The sequence below is a fragment of the Schistocerca serialis genome, chromosome 1 (assembly GCF_023864345.2).
Source record: "Schistocerca serialis cubense isolate TAMUIC-IGC-003099 chromosome 1, iqSchSeri2.2, whole genome shotgun sequence".
Lineage (NCBI taxonomy): Eukaryota > Metazoa > Arthropoda > Insecta > Orthoptera > Acrididae > Schistocerca > Schistocerca serialis.
Window position 1 is genome coordinate 121,637,342 of NC_064638.1, and position 19,423 is coordinate 121,656,764.

The window sequence follows — 19,423 nt, forward strand, 5'->3', positions numbered from 1 at the left end:
GTGGCAGAGGTAAAATACAGGGAGCGAAAGGCTATTTACAATTTGTATAGAAACCAGATGGCACTTATAAGAGTCGAGGGACATGAAACGGAAGCAGTGGTTGGGAAGGGAGTGAGACAGGATTGTAGCCTCTCCCCGGTGTTATTCAATCTGTATATTGAACAAGCAGTAAAGGAAACAAAAGGAAAAATTCGTAGTAGGTATTAAAATCCATGGAGAAGAAATAAAAACTTTGAGGGTCGCCGATGTCATTGTAATTCTGTCAGAGACAGCAAAGGACTTGGAAGAGCAGTTGAACGGAATGGATAATGTCTTGAAAGGAGGATATAAGATGAACATCAACAAAAGCAAAACGAGGATAATGGAATGTAGTCGAATTAAGTCAGGTGATGCTGAGGGAATTAGATTGGGAAATGAGACACTTAAAGTAGTAAAGGAGTTTTGCTATTTGGGGAGCAAAATAACTGATGATGGTGGAAGTAGAGAGGATATAAAATGTAGACTGGCAATGGCAAGGAAAGCGTTTTAGAAGAAGAGGAATTATTTAACATCGAGTATAAATTTAAGTGTCAGGAAGTCGTTTCTGAAAGTATTTGTATGGAGTGTAGCCATGTATGGAAGTGAAATATGGATGATAAATAGTTTGGACAAGAAGAGAATAGAAGCTTTCGAAATGTGGTGTTACAGAAGAATGCTGAAGATCAGATGGGTAGATCACATAACTAATGGGGAAGTATTGAATAGGATTGGGGAGAAGAGGAGTTTGTGGCACAACTTGACAAGAAGAAGGGATCGGTTGGTAGGACATGCTCTGAGGCATCAAGGGATCAGAAATTTAGTATTGGAGGGCAGCGTGGAGGGTAAAAATCGTAGAGGGAGACCAAGAGATGAATACACTAAGCAGATTCAGAAGGATGTAGGTTGGAGTAGGTACTGGGAGATGAAGAAGGTTGCACAGGATAGAGTAGGATGGAGAGCTGCATCAAACCAGTCTCAGGACTGAAGACCACAACAACAACATCAGTCTATGTTTCTGGATGGATTTCAGCTGTCCCAGTAGCGGGTGTTTCATGAAAGCAACCGCTATTTCCGGGCGCAAAGTTTGGAGTAGGAACACTCCTTGGTCATTACCAGACAGGTGGTAAGTTTGGTGATCGCTTAGCAGAGTAAGTACAAAGAAAGAAGAGAATACAAATACAGCAGTGAGGGTCGTTCAATAAGAAAAGCAACAATTTCGGTTACAAAAATACGAAATGTGCTGTGGGATATCGTTGAATCTTCCTGCTTCATGACGTATAGTTTCTTGAAGATTCAATAGATGGCAACGCTATAATTGAGTTTCCTTTTGCGAAAAACTAGAGCATCGCAGATATTCGTAGGGGCTTGCGGAATGTCTACGTCAGCCCGGCAGTGAACAAAAGCTTGGTGAGTCGTTGGGCGAGGCGTCTGTCATCATCGCAACAAGGTCGCGCAAACCTGTCCGATCTCCTGCGAGCCGGCCGACACAGACAGCTGTGACTCCCTGGAATGTTGGAACGTGCGGACACTCTCATTCGAGGTGATAGGCGGATCACAGTCAAACACCTTGCTGTACTGCTGGACTTCCCTGTTGGCAGTGCTGACACACTCGTCCACCCGTTTGCCTACTTAAAGATGGTGTGGCCGCTGGATTCCTCGACGCCTAACAGAAGACCATGAAGATCAACGAAGGACCATCTGTGAGGAACTGCTTGCGCGCTACGGGGCTATTTGTCACAGTTTTTCGTCGAACATTGTCGCAGGCGATGAATGTGGGTTCATCACATCGAACCGGACACACAACGGCGATCTATGGAGTGGCGCAGTACCACCCCCATTCCGAAGAAAAAGTTCAAACGCGCCCACAACCTGTAAAGTCATGGCGACGGTCGTCTCGGACTCTGTAGGGGATATTCTGTTCGAAGTCTTCCATCAGCGCACAATAATCACCTCTGTAGTGCATTGAAGTACCCTCAGGTAACTGAAGAAATAACTTCAGTGGGTTCGTCGCTACAAAAATGCAAACGAACGCGCATCCGAGAGGAACTCTTGTTAGGCTGGTGGGCTTGCAACATTTTCCTACTATTCTCCAACCTGTGAACGTTTTATAACGATGTATACTTCATACGCCATGCAGGATCATTCGTTTTTAGGCCAGGATACGGAACAGCCGACAAATTTTGGAACCGTTACATATACTTTTCTCGCGATTATACCAGGTATACTGTTGCAGAAAATGAGCTTTTGGTGCAACTTTTACTCATGCAACTGGAAATTTTCTTATATTACCGCGATAATGCGAGATTGAAGTTTACAACCTGAATCGCCCACAGTAACGGTTTTAAACTTTTTTTTTTTTTTTATTGGGTCATCAGTCTACTGACTGGTTTGATGCGGCCCGCCACGAATTTCTTTCCTGTGCTAACCTCTTCATCTCAAAGTAGCACTTGCAACCTACGTCCTCAATTATTTGCTTGACGTATTCCAATCTCTGTCTTTCTCTACAGTTTTTGCCCTCTACAGCTCCCTCTAGTACAATGGAAGTCATTCCCTCATGTCTTAGCAGATGTCCTGTCATCCTGTCCCTTCTCCTTATCAGTGTTTTCCACCTATTCCTTTCCTCTCCGATTCTGCGTAGAACCTCCTCATTCCTTACCTTATCAGTCCACCTAATTTTCAACATTCGTCTATAGCACCACATCTCAAATGCTTCGATTCTCTTCTGTTCCGGTTTTCCCACAGTCCACGTTTCACTACCATACAATGCTGTACTCCAGACGTACATCCTCGGAAATTTCTTCCTTAAATTAAGGCCGGTATTTGATATTAGTAGACTTCTCTTTGCCAGAAATGCCTTTTTTGCCATAGCGAGTCTGCTTTTGATGTCCTCCTTGCTCCGTCCGTCATTGGTTATTTTACTGCCTAGGTAGCAGAACTCCTTAACTTCATTGACTTTGTGACCATCAATCCTGATGTTAAGTTTCTCGCTGTTCTCATTTCTACTACTTCTCATTACCTTCGTCTTTCTCCGATTTACTCTCAAACCATACTGTTTTAAACTACGTACTGTTATCGTCTTGGTATTTACGAATGCATGTTATTGCAGTTAATGACGCTTTCCAATGCACATACACCGCTTTTTCACTCTCAAAACGATCTGAAGATAGTTGTAGATAGCAACCGAAACTAATTATCGTGCTTCAATTGTGATATGAAAATTGCCGTCAACGCATTAAAAGCTTTTGTACTTAAAAATTTATTTCATATATCACAAAACTTCATTGAACTGTTAATTCCTCGTTCACCCCAAAGCCCAGGTATCGCACCTTCCGACTTCCACCAGTCTGGCCCAATGAAGAATGCACTCTGCGGAAGCAGTACATGGGTGACGGGGAGGTTATTGATGCAGCAAGACGCTGGATCCTACGTCGCCAAGTAGACTTGTACCACGCGGATGTTCGAGCCTTCCCGGTAAGCTGGCGTAACTTCGTCGCATTGAATGACAATTATGTTGAAAAACAGGGTTTTGTACCCAAAAGAGAGGGAATTAATATGGTGTACGGGAATCTTGAATAAAACCAACTTGCTTTCAGGAAAAAGTTGTGTTGCATTACTTATCTAAAGCCCCTCGTTCAAGCATGAACACATTGTCGTCTTTTAATTATCATTATTCAGATACTATTACCTTAATAAAAAAAGCCTCATATGTAATGAAATGTAACAAAAGTAACCTCTGAGTCCTCCTTTTGTTCCGTTCCCAGATATTAATATCTTTTTTCATCTCCCGACATGACTCTACGCCTTTGCTTGGAGAAACATACACCTCCAAGCTTCGCTGTGGAACCATTAAGGGATATTCTGGTAAAGAAACGGCACTGAGGAAAACTAGTTTAAAACACCATAAAAATGTCTTTCACAATATCAGCTGTCCACAGAAAATTATTAAACACGTAACTTCACGGTAAACTTTGGTTGCCGGGTGCATTCTCTTATCAACATTAAAGTGAAGAATGTGAGTTACAGAACAACTTTGACGTTTCGTACCCCGAACAATGTAGGGTAATTGTACCTTTGGGAAACTTATAGTTGTAGTTAGGTATATTTAACAACAATACATGGCACTCCAGTCTCAGTTTATGTGAAGCAGATAATTTTAGTTTTGAATACATGTGTTGTTAAATATTTTTTTTACAAGGTGACTGAGCGGAATTGCATCGAATTGCATCCAGAAGCCAAGAAATGTAACACTATCAATACACACGTTCAGAAATAGATTTTGGACAAGTTAATGCACGGTTTTTCAGGCACATGTATATTACAGCGTTTTGCTGCATGTATCTCAGAACGAATTCTGAACACTTTTGTCGCCTTACATGAGTGACTTGGGGAGTTCCATTACATGTAGATCAAGAAAATTCGCCACATTATATGAATAACTTGATATTAAGACTCGTTCGCATATCTTCTTTCTCTTAAGAAAGGTTCAGTGCAGTAAAGGTGAAGCATTTAAAAATCAGTGAATTTGTCCCCAGACACCGATACGCAATGAAAATGGGACGGGAGCAATGCATAATATAAAATAATGCTTTTCTAACGGCTTTAGATCCGATAGGCTATAAAACACCGACCAAAATAAAACAAAACAAGGGGGTCTCTACCTGTCACAATGGCTAATGGATTTCGTGCCGTGAATTTTGCACGGCGAATTAACGAGGCATTAAAGTACGCAACACTCAATTTACTTAATAGAATAATTCATTTAGGTCGAATGGCCAAGTTAATTATAACGAAGAGCGCAGTATTAATGTGTATGACGCCAAGCAATGCATATAAGTAACGGGAAAAAGAGAAATGCAACAACACAAAATTTAAATAAATCCAGTGTGACTCATCAACCATTCATTCCGAAATTTATGGCACATAAAACAAAAAATGGCTCTGAGGCATACTATACATTCTTTTGCAATGTGTCCAGACCACCACAAAAAGATCATATAGTAACTTAGTTGCAAAGTTAGGCGTTCACACATTTTATTTAACATGTCAACGTCACTAAAGATATTCAGAATTAGGTTATGACATGTTCGATACGCCTGCCATCATTGGCGATGATGTGGCACAGACGAATAGCGAAATTCTGCATGACCCGCTTTAGTGTCGGACCATCGATACTGTCAATGACCTCCTGAATGTCTGTTTTCAGCTTGGAAATGGTTTTGGGGTAATTGCTGTACACCTTATATTCAATATAGCCCCACAAAAAGTAGTCGCATGTGTTCGCATCCGGAGAATATGGTGGCCAATCGGAGCCCATGCAAGTGGCCCCTGGGTACCCCAGAGACAGAATGCGATCCCCAGAGTGCTCCTCCAGGACATCAAACACTCTCCTGCTTCTATGGGATCGAGCTCCGTCTTACATGAACCACATCTTGTCGAAATCAGGGTAACTTTGGATAATTGGGATGAAACCCTCTCCCAAAATCTTCATGTACCGTTTGGTAGCCACCGTGCCATTATATCGCATCGATTATTCCGTGACTGGAAATTGCACACCGGACAGTTACCCGTTGAGGGTGAAGAGACTTCTCGATCGCGAAATGCGGATTCTCCATCGCCCAAATGCGCCAACTTTGCTTATTGACGAATCCACCCGAATGAACGCGGGCTTCGTCGCTAAATCAAACCATATTCACATGAAAGTCGTGTTCGTCAATTCTGTGGACAATAGTGTCGGCGAAACACAACCGCTGTTCCTTGGCCCTGGAGCTTAATGGTGGATCGATTTGAATTTTATATGGGAAGAGACGTAGGTCTTCAACAACAGTTCGTAGCAATGTCTCCCGGTTGATTACCACCTGCTGTACATCTCATCTGATCGATTTCTTGTGGCTGGTTTGAAACACTGCGTGTGTCATCTCGATGTTTTCAGGCGTTTTCACCATTTCTGGACGACCGACATTGTCAACACTGTCATAACGAACACTACTCGTTCTCTCAAACTTGCGAATCAAATTCTTGATTGTTAGCACACTTGGACGGGTTGTCTTCAGCTTGAACTCGGTCGCAAACTTCCTTTGAGTCGCAGTTGGGCTATTATTGCTCGCGTAGTAGGCATTCACAAGCGCTAAACGCTCACGCTGTACCGTGACTTTTTCACGTGAAAATGTCCGAGAACATCAAGGCGTGTGCGCATGCGCAAACTAATTCCCATCATGCCCCGCGGCCAACCGTGCAGTTTGAACGTTCTAACGTAAAAACTATCAGAAGTTGAAAAGAAATACCGGGATATCATTGTTAAATGGGCTCCACATAGACAAACAAATGAGAATGGTCAAAGATTGGGAACACAAACTGATCTCAAAGTCCAACATACTTCAAAAGGAGGCCAAACAAAACTAGGAAACATGCTTTTTGGAGAAGAGGAGAGTGGCAGCTGGATCATGTATTTATGGACAAATTTTTCCACAGAGACATCTACAACGTTAAAGTATTAAGAGGGGTAGATACAGGTTCAAATCATTACATTGTCGAAATCAAAATTAAGTTCACACAACTAAAAATGAAACCAAAATGCAATAAAAGAAAGAGGCACTTCGATCCCCACCAATTAATTAGAAATGATAAATATAGAGAAGTCACACAAAACATAAAACTGACAGGTAATTTAGAAGAACTGGTTCAAATTCTCAGGCAACAAGCAGTAAATTGAGCTCCATTGAACCCACCTAATAGACATGTCTGGTGGAACTCAGAATGTGACAAAATTAATGAAGAAAGACATCATGCGTGGTTAAATTTCAAACACACAAAACAGAAGAAAATGAAAACTACCCCGAAAATGTAAGGAAAAAGTTCACACAAATTATCAGGCAAACCGAGAGACAATCACAGAAAGATCTAATCAACTCGATAGAAGAAAATTACCACAAAACCAATTCCAGAGACTTTTATAAAATTTTTGGAGTACAATTACAAAAATTTGCACCTCCTACGTTAATGCTGAAAAGGGAAGATGGAAAAATGGCACATAATGACAAGAAAAATGCCGAAATCATGGCAAAAGCATTTAGTAAACTTTTGAATTGTGAGGAATCCCAGGAACTTTTAGCAATTAATACAGACGCACCCATCAAGACTCCACCTGATCTCATAAATCCTCCAACAGTCCAAGAGGTGGAAACGGCACTCAGAGAGATGAAAAATTATAAGGCATGCGGAGAAGACCAAGTTTTTGCAGAAATGTGGAAATATGCCAGTGATACAATTCGAACATCCTTACACATCCATACACATCTGGATAGCAGAAAAGTTTCCCGAACATTGGACTGCAGCCATAATCCACCCACTCAACAAGAAAGGAGATAAAAGCAACCCACATAATTACAGAGGTATCTCTGTCTTAGACTGCACATACAAGATTTTCTTCAGAATCCTATACAAGAGGATCAAAGAGCAGCCAGAGGAAGAATTAAGTGAATACCAAGGAGGCTTCAAACCCTGGAGAACCTGTGCAGAACAGATCATCACTTTAAAATTAGCTGTAGCATATTACAAGAAATGAAATAAACTTCTTGTAATAATCTTCGTGGACTTCAGAAAAGCATGTGACTATATCCATAGAGCTCCAATGTTAAAAATCGTAAGAAATTTCGGGCTCCATACAAAATTAATCAGATTTGTAGAACTCACCTTAATCAACACTGTATCAAAACTCAGGTTCAGGGAGAACACTCAGAGCCATTCTTCATAAAAACAGGTTTAAGACAAGGAGATTACTTGGCAGACCTGCTGTTTAACAGTGCTTTCGAATTCATAACGAGGGGAATGGTACAAGACTAACCCAAAGAACATCCAAATTGGAAGACCCAGAGGCAACATAAGTTTAAATTGTTTAGGATTTGCTGATGAGCTTCCTATCTCGTCCAACAGCATTCAGGAAACCAAACAACAAGCTATCTCAACACAGGAAATAGCACAGAAGATTGGTATTGGAATATCCTTTGAAAACACAGTCATCATGTGAACTAACCCACCACTCATAAACAAAATTGCCATAGAAACCAAGAAATCAAAATTGTAGATAAATTGCATATCTGAGAGAAATCATAACATATAACTTCAAAGAAAAGCCAACATGGCATAACAGAATAAACAAATTGACTGGAGCACAACAAAAACAGCCTGTCAACAGCAACAACTACAAAACAGCCACTCAACCAGAAATAACATACGCAAGTGAAACCATCTTCGAAACAACTAACACTGCACAAATAGACAAAATACTCAAAATAGAGAGAAGAGTAATCAGAACGTGCATCAACAAATCGTACCAGAAAGATGGAAACTGGAGAGTAGTTACAAATGAAACAGTTTACAAGGAAATAGAAATAGTAATGAGTACAATCAGGAAGAAACGCACTTCATTTTTCGGACATCTAATCAGAACACCAGAGAACAGGATCATCAGGGAATAATAGAAAAACTGTGAAATAGTAAGAGCAACATTAAGTGGATTACAGAAATCAAGGAAGATATGGATGAGCTACAGCTTACATTGGAAGACCTAAGAAACAAAACTGACAAAATCAGGAAACTCGCAGACAAACAAACCAGACTGCAAACGAGAATCAACAAACAGACAGTAGGAAGGGTGATTTCCGATGCGGCAAGGAACATGAGACAGAACGAAGAAGTACTGGGCTGACGGGAAACTGAAAAATTGGTTCAAATGGCTCTGAGCACTATGCAACTTAATTTCTGAGGTCATCAGTCGCCTAGAACTTACAACTAATTAAACCTAACTAACCTAAGGACATCACACACATCTATGCCCGAGGCAGGATTCGAACCTGCACCCGTAGCGGCCGCTCGGTTTCAGACTGTAGCGCCCAAAACCGCACGGCCACACTGGCCGGCGAAACTGAAAAATTCTTTATATAAAGTTGGCTAGAGTGGTCCAATGGAGATCATAAAATGTAAATAATAATAATTATTATTATAATAGTGTGTATAAAAAGAATCATCCAATTTAAAAAAATTCCTGCTCCAAATTGTCCCATTCTTAAAAGGCGATTCCATCGACGTCGCGCTGAGATTACGGTCGTTCAAACACACCTCGTTTCATCCGGTGCAACACCTCTATTATTGGGTTAATGTCCGGGAAACAGTTAGGCCACAGCATTATGGGGTTCCTAGTATGGCGAAGGAAGGTGTCCACGAGAAAAGCACGATGAACACGCGAATAATCCATCAAGAGGAAACTGTCACAAAAACTTGGAGATATGGTATCACTACCGATTGCAGTGAGACAGCTCTCAACAACCACTGGAGGTGTACGATGGCCTCATGTAATGCCATACCAGAACAGCACTCTGTAACGCCGGAAATGCATATCCTCCTATTTCCATCTATTGTACTATAAATTTTTTTCCTTATTTTGTTACCTGGAGATATGACATTTCTGTGTCTTTATATATTGTAAGTGTTCTACTATTTGTATATATATGTATATATTTATTCATTTATGTCGATGTATAATTGGTTTGTTTTGTAAATATTATTTGTATTTTTCGCTGAGTCTGGCCTAGGGAAAACTATGCTATCGAACGATTACATCTATAGGTCGTGTGGAGAACCAAAGTGTTTAGGATCTTTGGTAGTGTTAACTCTGCCGCATGGAGCGCGGCAGAGAGAGTGTGGCTGGGGTAGGGCGGTGGAGCAGGTGTGTTGTGTGACGCTCCCGCGAGTTGCCGCGCTTTCGGGGTTTGGCAGCATGTAATTGCGCTCGACTTGCTATGGTAGTTTCTGACACGGTGTTGTGGACGGGAAGCATTAGCTGGCGCACATCGAGAGCCCGTTTCGCCTGGTGACCGTGTCGAGAAGAAGGCGCGCCAACATCCAGCTTCTGCAACAGCGACGGCCGACAATGAGTGACTGTCGCCACCTCCCCGATCGATGACTGCAAACCTTCAATCAACCAACAAGGAAGACTAAAAGCACTTAAAGTTTTAGAACTGTATGGCAGATCTCAGCTTTTCAAACTGTTGCATCACAAAAATACAGCAACTTAGTATGAACCTTTGTTGCTCATTGTCTCAATTGCATTACCAAACAGGGTCCCTTCCTTTTCTGGAATTAACCCGATTGAAATTCATACGCCAGCATTAAAGTAATATCATTCCATTTCACTGCTTTAATTTCAAAGTTCAGTTAAAGTATTCATAGCTGGCTACAATATTTAGATTACACAAGCAGAAATTAAGAGTGCGAGCTTTGTTAGCATATTTTAGCTTATCTGTGACTGCAGCTCAGCTTGGTATGTACTAAATTTTAGTATTGTTAATTGTTCAGAATCGTTTAATTCAAGTTCAAAGTTAAATCTCTTATTTCTAAATTGCGTAGATTCAAGTAGCTTTTGAAATGATTGTTGAGGTAACCCAAGACTAACCTTATTTTATTGAATTTCGTAGTGCTTCAGATACAAAGTTCACTATTAATTTCAGTCACTAAATTAACTTTCAATTTTCCGGTTTTATTAATTCTTTTGCTAAATTAAGTCAGAGTGTAGCGAAATTTATTACTTCTGACAAACATTCAGTTTTCACACAACACGTGCCAACCTTCAGTTGCCACGACTTTAGTGCTAATTATATGTGCATTAATCTTTCATTTTCAGTTATTATAGTAGTTGTCCATAGGACTGGCGACCGCAATTTTCCCCGAATCTCAAATATCTAATTAACGCCAATTAATTGTTAACGTAACGACTGCACATTTACTTTCTTTATTAATTTTATCCTTTTCTCAAAATTAATTTCCACTAATTTCATTTGCATTTTTCCTTTCATTTAGATGTAACTCTTTCCTCCCTCTTTACCGACAAATTAACTTCGGTGACGATTGCTTTTCCCAAATTTCAATCAGGTGCACGCGGTTTATTTTTCACTGTCATTAAGGTCGATAAGTGAGGGGGAGGCTACAACTCCCCCCCCTCCCCATTTTGTTGTACATGTGGAACACAGTGTCGGAGGCCTCCGATGCTACCGGGTTGTCTTCAGAACGTTGTCTGCTATTATCGTGGTACAAACAGGTCCGTACCCAGAGACTGGAAAGTTCGACAGATCACACCAGTAATCCATTAAATTACAAGCCCATATCATTAACACCGATATGTATCAGGATTTTGGAAAATATGTTGTGTTCAAACATTATGAGGTATCTCGAAGACACACACAGTCAATACTGATTCATAAAAAATTGTTCTTGTGAAAGACAGCTAGTTCTTTACTCACGAAACGTTGAGAGCTATCGACAAGTGATTTCAGTTTAATTCCGTATTTCTACTTTTCCAGAAGGTTTTTAACAACGTATCTCACAAGCAACTTGCAATCAAAATGCGGGTGTATCGAATTCGTCCCAGTCATGCGACTGGACTTGTAATTTCCTGTCAGAGAGGTGAAAGTTCGTAGTAATTGCCAGAAAGTCATGGAGTGATTTCTGGCGTTCCCCAAGGTAGTGTCATAGGCTCTCTGCTGTGCCTTATCTATATTAACGATTTAGGAGACGATTTAGCAGCCGTCTTAGATTGTTTGCAGATGATGCTGTCGTTTATGGGCTAGCTAAGTCATCAGAAGATCAAAGCAAACTGCAAAACGATTTAGAAAAGATACCTGTATGGTGCGAAAATTGGCAATTGATCCTAAAGAGTGAGAAGTGTGATGCCATCCACGTGAGTGCTAAAAGCAATCCGTTAAACTTCCGTTGGACGAAAAATCAATCAAATTTAAAGGCCGTAAATTCAACCAAATACCTGGGAATTACAACCGCGAACAACTTAAATTGGCAAGAACACTTAGAAAACGTTTTGGGGAAAGCGATCCAAAGACTGCGATTTATTGGCAGAACACTTAGAAAATGTTAGAGATCTACTAAAGAGACTGCCTACATTACGCTTCTCCGTCCTCTTTTGGAGTACTGCTGCACGATGTCGGACCCTTACCGGGTAGGATTAAGCACCTTTCGTGTTGTCGATAAATAGGGGCGAGAGTGTTACGGGCACGATTCAGGATTTGAGGCGAAATCATTAAAATAAAGGGATTTTTCATTTCGTTTCGATCACCAACTTTCACCTTCGAATGCGAAACTATTTTGTTGACGTCGACCTACATAGGGAGAAACGATCATAATAATAAAGTAAGGGAAATGAGAGCTCGCAGGGAAAGATACATGTGCTCGTTTTTTCCGCGCGCTGTTCGAGAGTGGAATACTAGAGAATGCGGAGTAGCCATGTAGATGTAGATGTATGCAATGTACGGTAAAAGGTTAATCATGTTTGAGTTGTTAAGAGAGTTATTAAGGTTTTCGTGCTTCCATGCCGTAGCTTGGGTAGCCGTCATTGTTTGTCTAGCAGACTGAAGTCGGGGGTGGAGCAGTCACGGCATTAGACCACCAAAGCGTAGGTCCGAGTGCGATTCTTGGTGGTGGCATATTTTTTCATTCGATACTTTTTCGTTGTATCTCATAATATTCTGATGATCGGAATACTTTCCTTTGCCTTTTTTTAAAATAATGGGGAGATATGATTAATAAGCAAATAACCACATATTATAACCAGCTGACAGGATTTTCATCGTGATATACAGTACAAAAATACAACTAAAGTGCATTATTGCGTGTTTATAACTGATCGTCTATTCTTGAGTGCTCTCGCATATCAGTGGGCAAATACAAATTTATTTCTCGCACCATAGGCAACACGCGAATCAAATTTCACCAGGTTGACATATTCTTCGCTACAATGTTCCTGGAAAACATCTGATACACGCTGCTAAAAATAGACCTATCGAATATCAGCTTGGATTCGTATCAAGCGTATAAAAGCATATATTACGAGTCGACAACTGGTTATGGACGAACACATGAATTTTGACAGCTTCCGCCCTGTCTTGTAATTCGCTGCCCTGCTGTGAGGCTGCATGATTCTGAAGTCTTGTGATGAAATCCTTTACCTTTCGGAAAAAAGTAAATGTCACATGGCTTACGAAGAGAGGTACATGTCGTTGGTATCACTGTCAGATGCAGGTCGGTTGAGCATCTTCATCTATGAACATCGTATCTAGTGGGTTAACTTCAAGTTTGTGTTCTCGAAGATTTGGTTTCCGTTTCACGCTTCAATTGTTTTCTAATTTTGCCTGTGCGTCGGTCCTCGATTTTCGTTTACTCTTACAGTTCGGCTGCTCGTAACTCGGAGCGCGCCACATCATGGAAGCTGGGCACTTTCATTCTGGACGCAGCAGATGGCTCCTGCTTTTTTTCTTTTCTTTTTTTAAAAAAAGAAATAGAAAACAGAGCAACTATCTTATTGAATACTGAATGAAACTCAAATGACACCACACAGATTAAAAAGAATTGGATACAGGCATTCATGTTGCTGGAGAACTGAAACGTGTCCATAAGTTCATCAGAAAATAACACACGCTCGTGAGGACCTAAAGGAATGTTACCCATACCTAAAGATAATTTAAACACAGTTCTTATGCTGAAATAAAATAATAATGAAGAAATTAAACTTTTATTAAAATGAGAATACTTCCAGAAAATCAAATTCCGTCTACTGTGACAGAGGCAAATGAAATACTATTTACATAAACGGCGTTTTTTGTTTTTGTCGTTTGGAGTAAAGAACGCCGGTAATAGCAACCCATCACCGCTTTCCATCTCTCATGCTGAGAAATTCTCCTGTACTCTTGCGTGATGTCGTACTGAAATGTCAGTAGAGACATGCTCTTCCTGCACACGCAGAATTCAATGAACTTACCCATTAACGAATTAGGTGACAGTCGTTTTTCATGTGGGTAAGACCACCTCGTCGGAGTTAACAGTTTCTCGAAAGTGATGGCAAGCTTACTTCGTGTCCATTGCTACATCTCGTTAGTTGCAACGCAAGTGAAACGGTGAAGTATAGTGTTAGTCTGCTGACAGTCCAAGCATTTGACTTATGTGCTTATGGTTTCGTACACTGGACCGCCACAGAAATTGGTAGAGGCATTTGTATTCAGATACAGACATATGTAAACAGGCAGAATATTCCGCTGTGATCGGCGACGAATATATGAGACAACAAGTGTCTGGCGCAGTTCTTAGATCGATTACTGCTGCTACAATGGCAGGTTATCAAGATTTAAGTGATTTTGAGCGTAGTGTTATAGCTGGCGCACGAGTGATGGGAGACAGCATCTCCAAGGTAGCGATGAAGCGGCGATTTTCCAGTATGACCGTATATCGTAAATATCAGGAATCTGGTAAAACATCAAATATCTTTTATCACTGCGGCTGGAGAAAGATCCTGCAAGAATGGGACCAACGACGACTGAAGAGATTGGTTCACCGTGACAGAAGTGCAGCCCTTCTGCATATAGCTGCAGATTTCAATGCTGGGCCATCAACAAATGTCAGCGTGCAAAGCATTCAACAAAACATCATCCATATGAGCTCTCGGAGTCGAAGACCCGCTCTTGTATCCTTGATAGCTACAGGACACAAAGCTTTACGCCTCGCATGGGCCCGTCAAAAACGACATTGGCCTGGTGATGACTGGAAACATGTTGCCTGGTCGTACGAGTCTCGTTTCACATTGTATCGAGTCGATGGGCGTGTACGGATATGGAGACATCATCGACCCTGCATGTCAGCTGGGAACTGCTCAAGCTGGTGAAGGCTCTGTAATGGTGTCGCTTGTGGAGTTGGAATGATATGGGATCTTGATACGTGTAAATACGACTCTGACAGGCGACGCGTACACAACCGTCATGTCTGATCACCTGCATACAATCACGTCCATTGTGCATTCCGACGGACTTGGCAATTCCAGCAGGACAATGAGACAAGCCACACGTCCAGAATTGCTAAAGAGTGGCTCCAGGAACACTCTTCTGAGTTTAAACACTTCCGCTGGCCACCGAGCTCCCCAGACAGGAACATTATTTAGCATATCTGGGATGCTTTGCAACTTGCTGTTCAGAAGAGATCTCCACCAACTCTTACCGATTTATGGACAGCCCTGAACGATTCATGGGGCCAGCTCCCTCCAGAACTACTTCGGACATTGGTCGAGTCCATGCCACCTCGTGTTGCGGCGCTTCTATATGCTTGCTGGGGCCCTACACGATTTTAGGCAGGTGTATCAATTTCTTTGGCTCTTCAGTGAATAAAGCGCAACAGCATATAGCTTTTATGTTTGGCGGTACCGCTCGACCGCCTACTTCGCTCAGCTAGATAGTGAATGACCGGTACCAAAGCTATATCATGATACAAAACGTCAATAATTCCAACATTGTCAACGATGGACACTGTGTTATATTAATAAATAATGTTTGTTTTTAGACAACCTTTCGATGTGTAGCCCTCAAAATACGACTTTTCGTCATCAACTTTGATCTCGATTGTTTCAAAAATTAGGGGGCCGGAGGCGGTGACCCAGCGGTTCTAGGCGCTTCAGTCCGAAACCGACCTGCTGCAACGGTCGCAGGTTCGAATCCTGCCTCGGGCATGGAAGTGTGTGATGTCCTTAAGTTAGTTAGGTTTAAGTAGTTCTAAGTCTAGGGGACTGATGACCTCAGATGTTAAGTCCCATAGCGCTCAGAGCCATTTGAAAAATTAGGGAGTGTCTAGCAAAAAGCCGAAACATTTTCCCTTTAGTTTCAGTATAGAACGTCCTTGGAAAATGTGACCAAATTCGGTGACTCACATGTCAGATCCTCCCTATTGTTGTCAGTCGGGCCCAGCAAAGGGCTTGACGATAACTTATGCCCTGAAATCATCTACAAATTTAATCGTGTACTGTTATTGCAGTACTGTACGCACACAATAAGTAAAATTTCATCACTTGTTATCCTTTTATTGGCTAGCAGTTGTACAGTGAAATTGTAATTCGCAGCATGCCTAGTTTCGTTCCGCGCCCAGACGGTCGCGTTAGCGTTGCTCTCACGCTGACAGCACGCGCTGTTTGCTGCGTTTGCGGCGCTGCTAGAGCCGCTTCGAGCCTTAAGCTATCTTCACACGGTACGAGGCAGCTAACGTTGACGTGGGAGCGGACGGGACACCCCACCTCACGAGAGACGGCGCCGTAGTCACATGGGACGAGCCGGTTAACGCGATTTGCCTTCTCAGCACTCTCCAGCGGCACTTGTCTGCTTTTTTGACTTGCAAACCGCAAAGTTTGATTACGAAACTGGACGCGCGTGAAATAGCTGCCATAACTCTGTTAGCGATTGTCTAAGAAGAGCGTCGGAAATCGTGAAGAAAATTCTAGATTCGTCGATGGCTTGAATTGCGAATTGCTGGTAGATGTACGTTACATAATGCTCTACAAGGATACTAGAGGAAGCCATCCGTTAACACAACTGAGTTTTCATCAAATTTTCGGTTTTAAACTGAATATAGTTTAATCATAGCATCTAATATCAGTTTGTGCATGCATACTATTATTCATATTCTAGATATTGCATTGACTAACGACACTCTGAAATAACGTACTTCATCGCACGGAACACACGACCACACCATAACACCACCGCCTCCGAGTTTTACTGTTGGCACTACACACGCTGGCAGATTACGTTCATCGGGCATTCGCCATGCCCACACCTTACTATCGGATCGCTACATTATGTACCGTGATTCGTCACTCCACCTCAGCACAATGCACGTTATATGAAAAACGTATGTTTTTGGGGGTGTCCGGATACTTTTCATCACAAAGTGTACATTATTTGCTTCTGAGCACTATGGGACTTAACTTCTGAGGTCATCAGTCCACTAGAACTTAGAACTCCTTAAACCTAACTAACCTAAGGACATCACACACATGCATGCCTGAGGCAGGATTCGAACCAGCGACCGTAGTGGTCACGCGGTTCCAGACTGTAGCGCCTAGAACCGCTCGGCCACCCCGGCCGGCTACATTATTTGGAATAAATGACATAGACTTTTGAGATAATACTTCCATTAAAAGAAAGACACAGAATCATTTAGAAAACAAAAGGTGGACGCGAAACTACCACTTTTCTTATTTCATAATCCCACAACACTACCAACTGCACTAGACAGAGTAACTAGCTCTCTTTATCTGCTATAGACAGAGGCTGTACCTGCGTATGTAATTATTTGATACTTAATGTGCAAGTTGTACGCCGGCCGAAGTGGCCGTGCGGTTAAAGGCGCTGCAGTCTGGAACCACAAGACCGCTACGGTCGCAGGTTCGAATCCTGCATCGGGCATGGATGTTTGTGATGTCCTTAGGTTAGTTAGGTTTAACTAGTTCTAAGTTCTAGGGGACTAATGACCTCAGCAGTTGAGTCCCATAGTGCTCAGAGCCATTTTTTTGCAAGTTGTACCCAAAAGACACAGTTTTGTTAGATCATCACTGTGCCGTGGAATTCAAACAGTATACTTTCGTAGCGCACAAAATATAACATTACAAACATCAGCTACAGGAAGGCTTTACCATCCGATATGTAATTTCCCATCATTTTATTACAACAAATCGTAGCTAAAAGGACGCGTTTTTGAGAGATCCTCTACTTGCTGACGCTTTGAAACAGCCTTATATTCATGCCACGTGATTTGTGAGACATAAAATCCACTAAATACGATTTTCAAGGCCAATACAATATTGTGGCTCCAATTTTCCGCTTGTAACGTAAAACGTTCCTCTCCACGAGGCAAAAATCTGGCATGTCAGACTCTTTATTTCAGTTATGGACATAGGTGGTCAGTTACGCTTCAGACGGACATCCCTAACGGTCATTGCTCTGTGTGGGCCCAACAACCTGAGGCAGCTGTTGGTGTCTTCTTCCAGCCGAAAGCGAAGCGGTCTCATTGTAGACGGAGATCGAGGCTTCTGCACCACCTCAGTGCTTCAGCAGCTGACACATACACCCTGGTGAGTTAGTGCTTTGATACTGTACGCTAGTTTGTGTATGAGCGCTGCATTGGGTGTGTTGACTAGCAAACAAACATTCCGCCCAGATACCCATGATCGCCATGTGGCAAGTTGTGGTTATTGAGTGATGCAGGTATGAGCTCTGTGAGCGGCAGCCATTCGATTTCACGAACTGTTTTATATTCCGGCAACCGCAACCGTTGAAACGCATGATGTTAGGAAGAACTCCGCTTACGCTGGTAAATTTGTTGTTTCTTAAAACACGATCGTTTTCGCCGCTTTAAGCCGCATCATCTGGTGAACCTACGCGGTTAAAAGCAAAGTATAGTGTTACCACATTTTTTCGGATACTAAAATTGGTAAAGCAATGTCTAAAATATACTCACAACGTTAAAACATAACAGGCATGCCCATCGCCCTTAGTCAAAATTTACTATTCAGAGAATATCCTTAATACTATGGCGAGCGGAAGGTGAAGTAAAAGTGCCCCATTCTTTAAAATTTGCCTTCATCAGTATGACAACAGGTAGCTCACTGCAGGGCAATGTAAAAGTGGCCCGCACGAACGACAAAGAGAGACTCAAATTTTAAAGAATGGGGCACTTCTACTTTACCTCGCACTGGTCATAGTATTGACGATACTCTCTGAATAGTAAATTTTGTTGTGACTTGGCGAGACAGCCAAGCCACTACGAGGTAGCCGAAAGGCACGCGTTTAAGCTCACGCAGGCTGGCGTGAGGTCTGGAACAGGTAAAGTAATTGAGACTAGCAAATAAAGTACGTAGCTGCTGGAATACTTAACTTTAATCCATAATTGGTGAACATCGGTCTGACGGTACATGCATCACAAGATAAATAGCAAATGATAATGGCGCCTTGCTAGGTCGTAGCAAATGACGTAGCTGAAGGCTATGCTAACTATCGTCTCGGCAAATGAGAGCGTAATTTGTCAGTGAACCATCGCTAGCAAAGTCGGCTGTACAACTGGGCGAGTCCTAGGAAGTCTCTCTAGACCTGCTGTGTGGCGGCGCTCGGTCTGCAATCACTGATAGTGGCGACACGCGGGTCCGACGTATACTAACGGACCGCGGCCGATTTAAAGGCTACCACCTAGCAAGTGTGATGTCTGGCGGTGACGCCACAAATTTTTATTAGCATTGGCGTGTGAGCCGTGGAAAAAATTGCTGTTTTGAAGAGCGCGCTGCAGAGCGTTGTGTGAAGCAGTCGCCCTCCGTTTCTGGCGGTGGCGCCGCTGTGGCAGTCGAAACTTTGGTGTCTCCCTCTGGTGGAAAAGGGGAAAGGTTGCCTGTTCACGTGCATTTAAGGAGCGCTATAAGCTCTTCAGTGGCAGCTGGTCAGGCTGAGTTAGTCTGGGTCAGTAACTCGTCACCAGTTGCTGGTCTGTCTCTCGTTCACATTTGTGCGGCAGTTAGTGCCTGCCAGTCGTTCGGAGTGCTAGATTG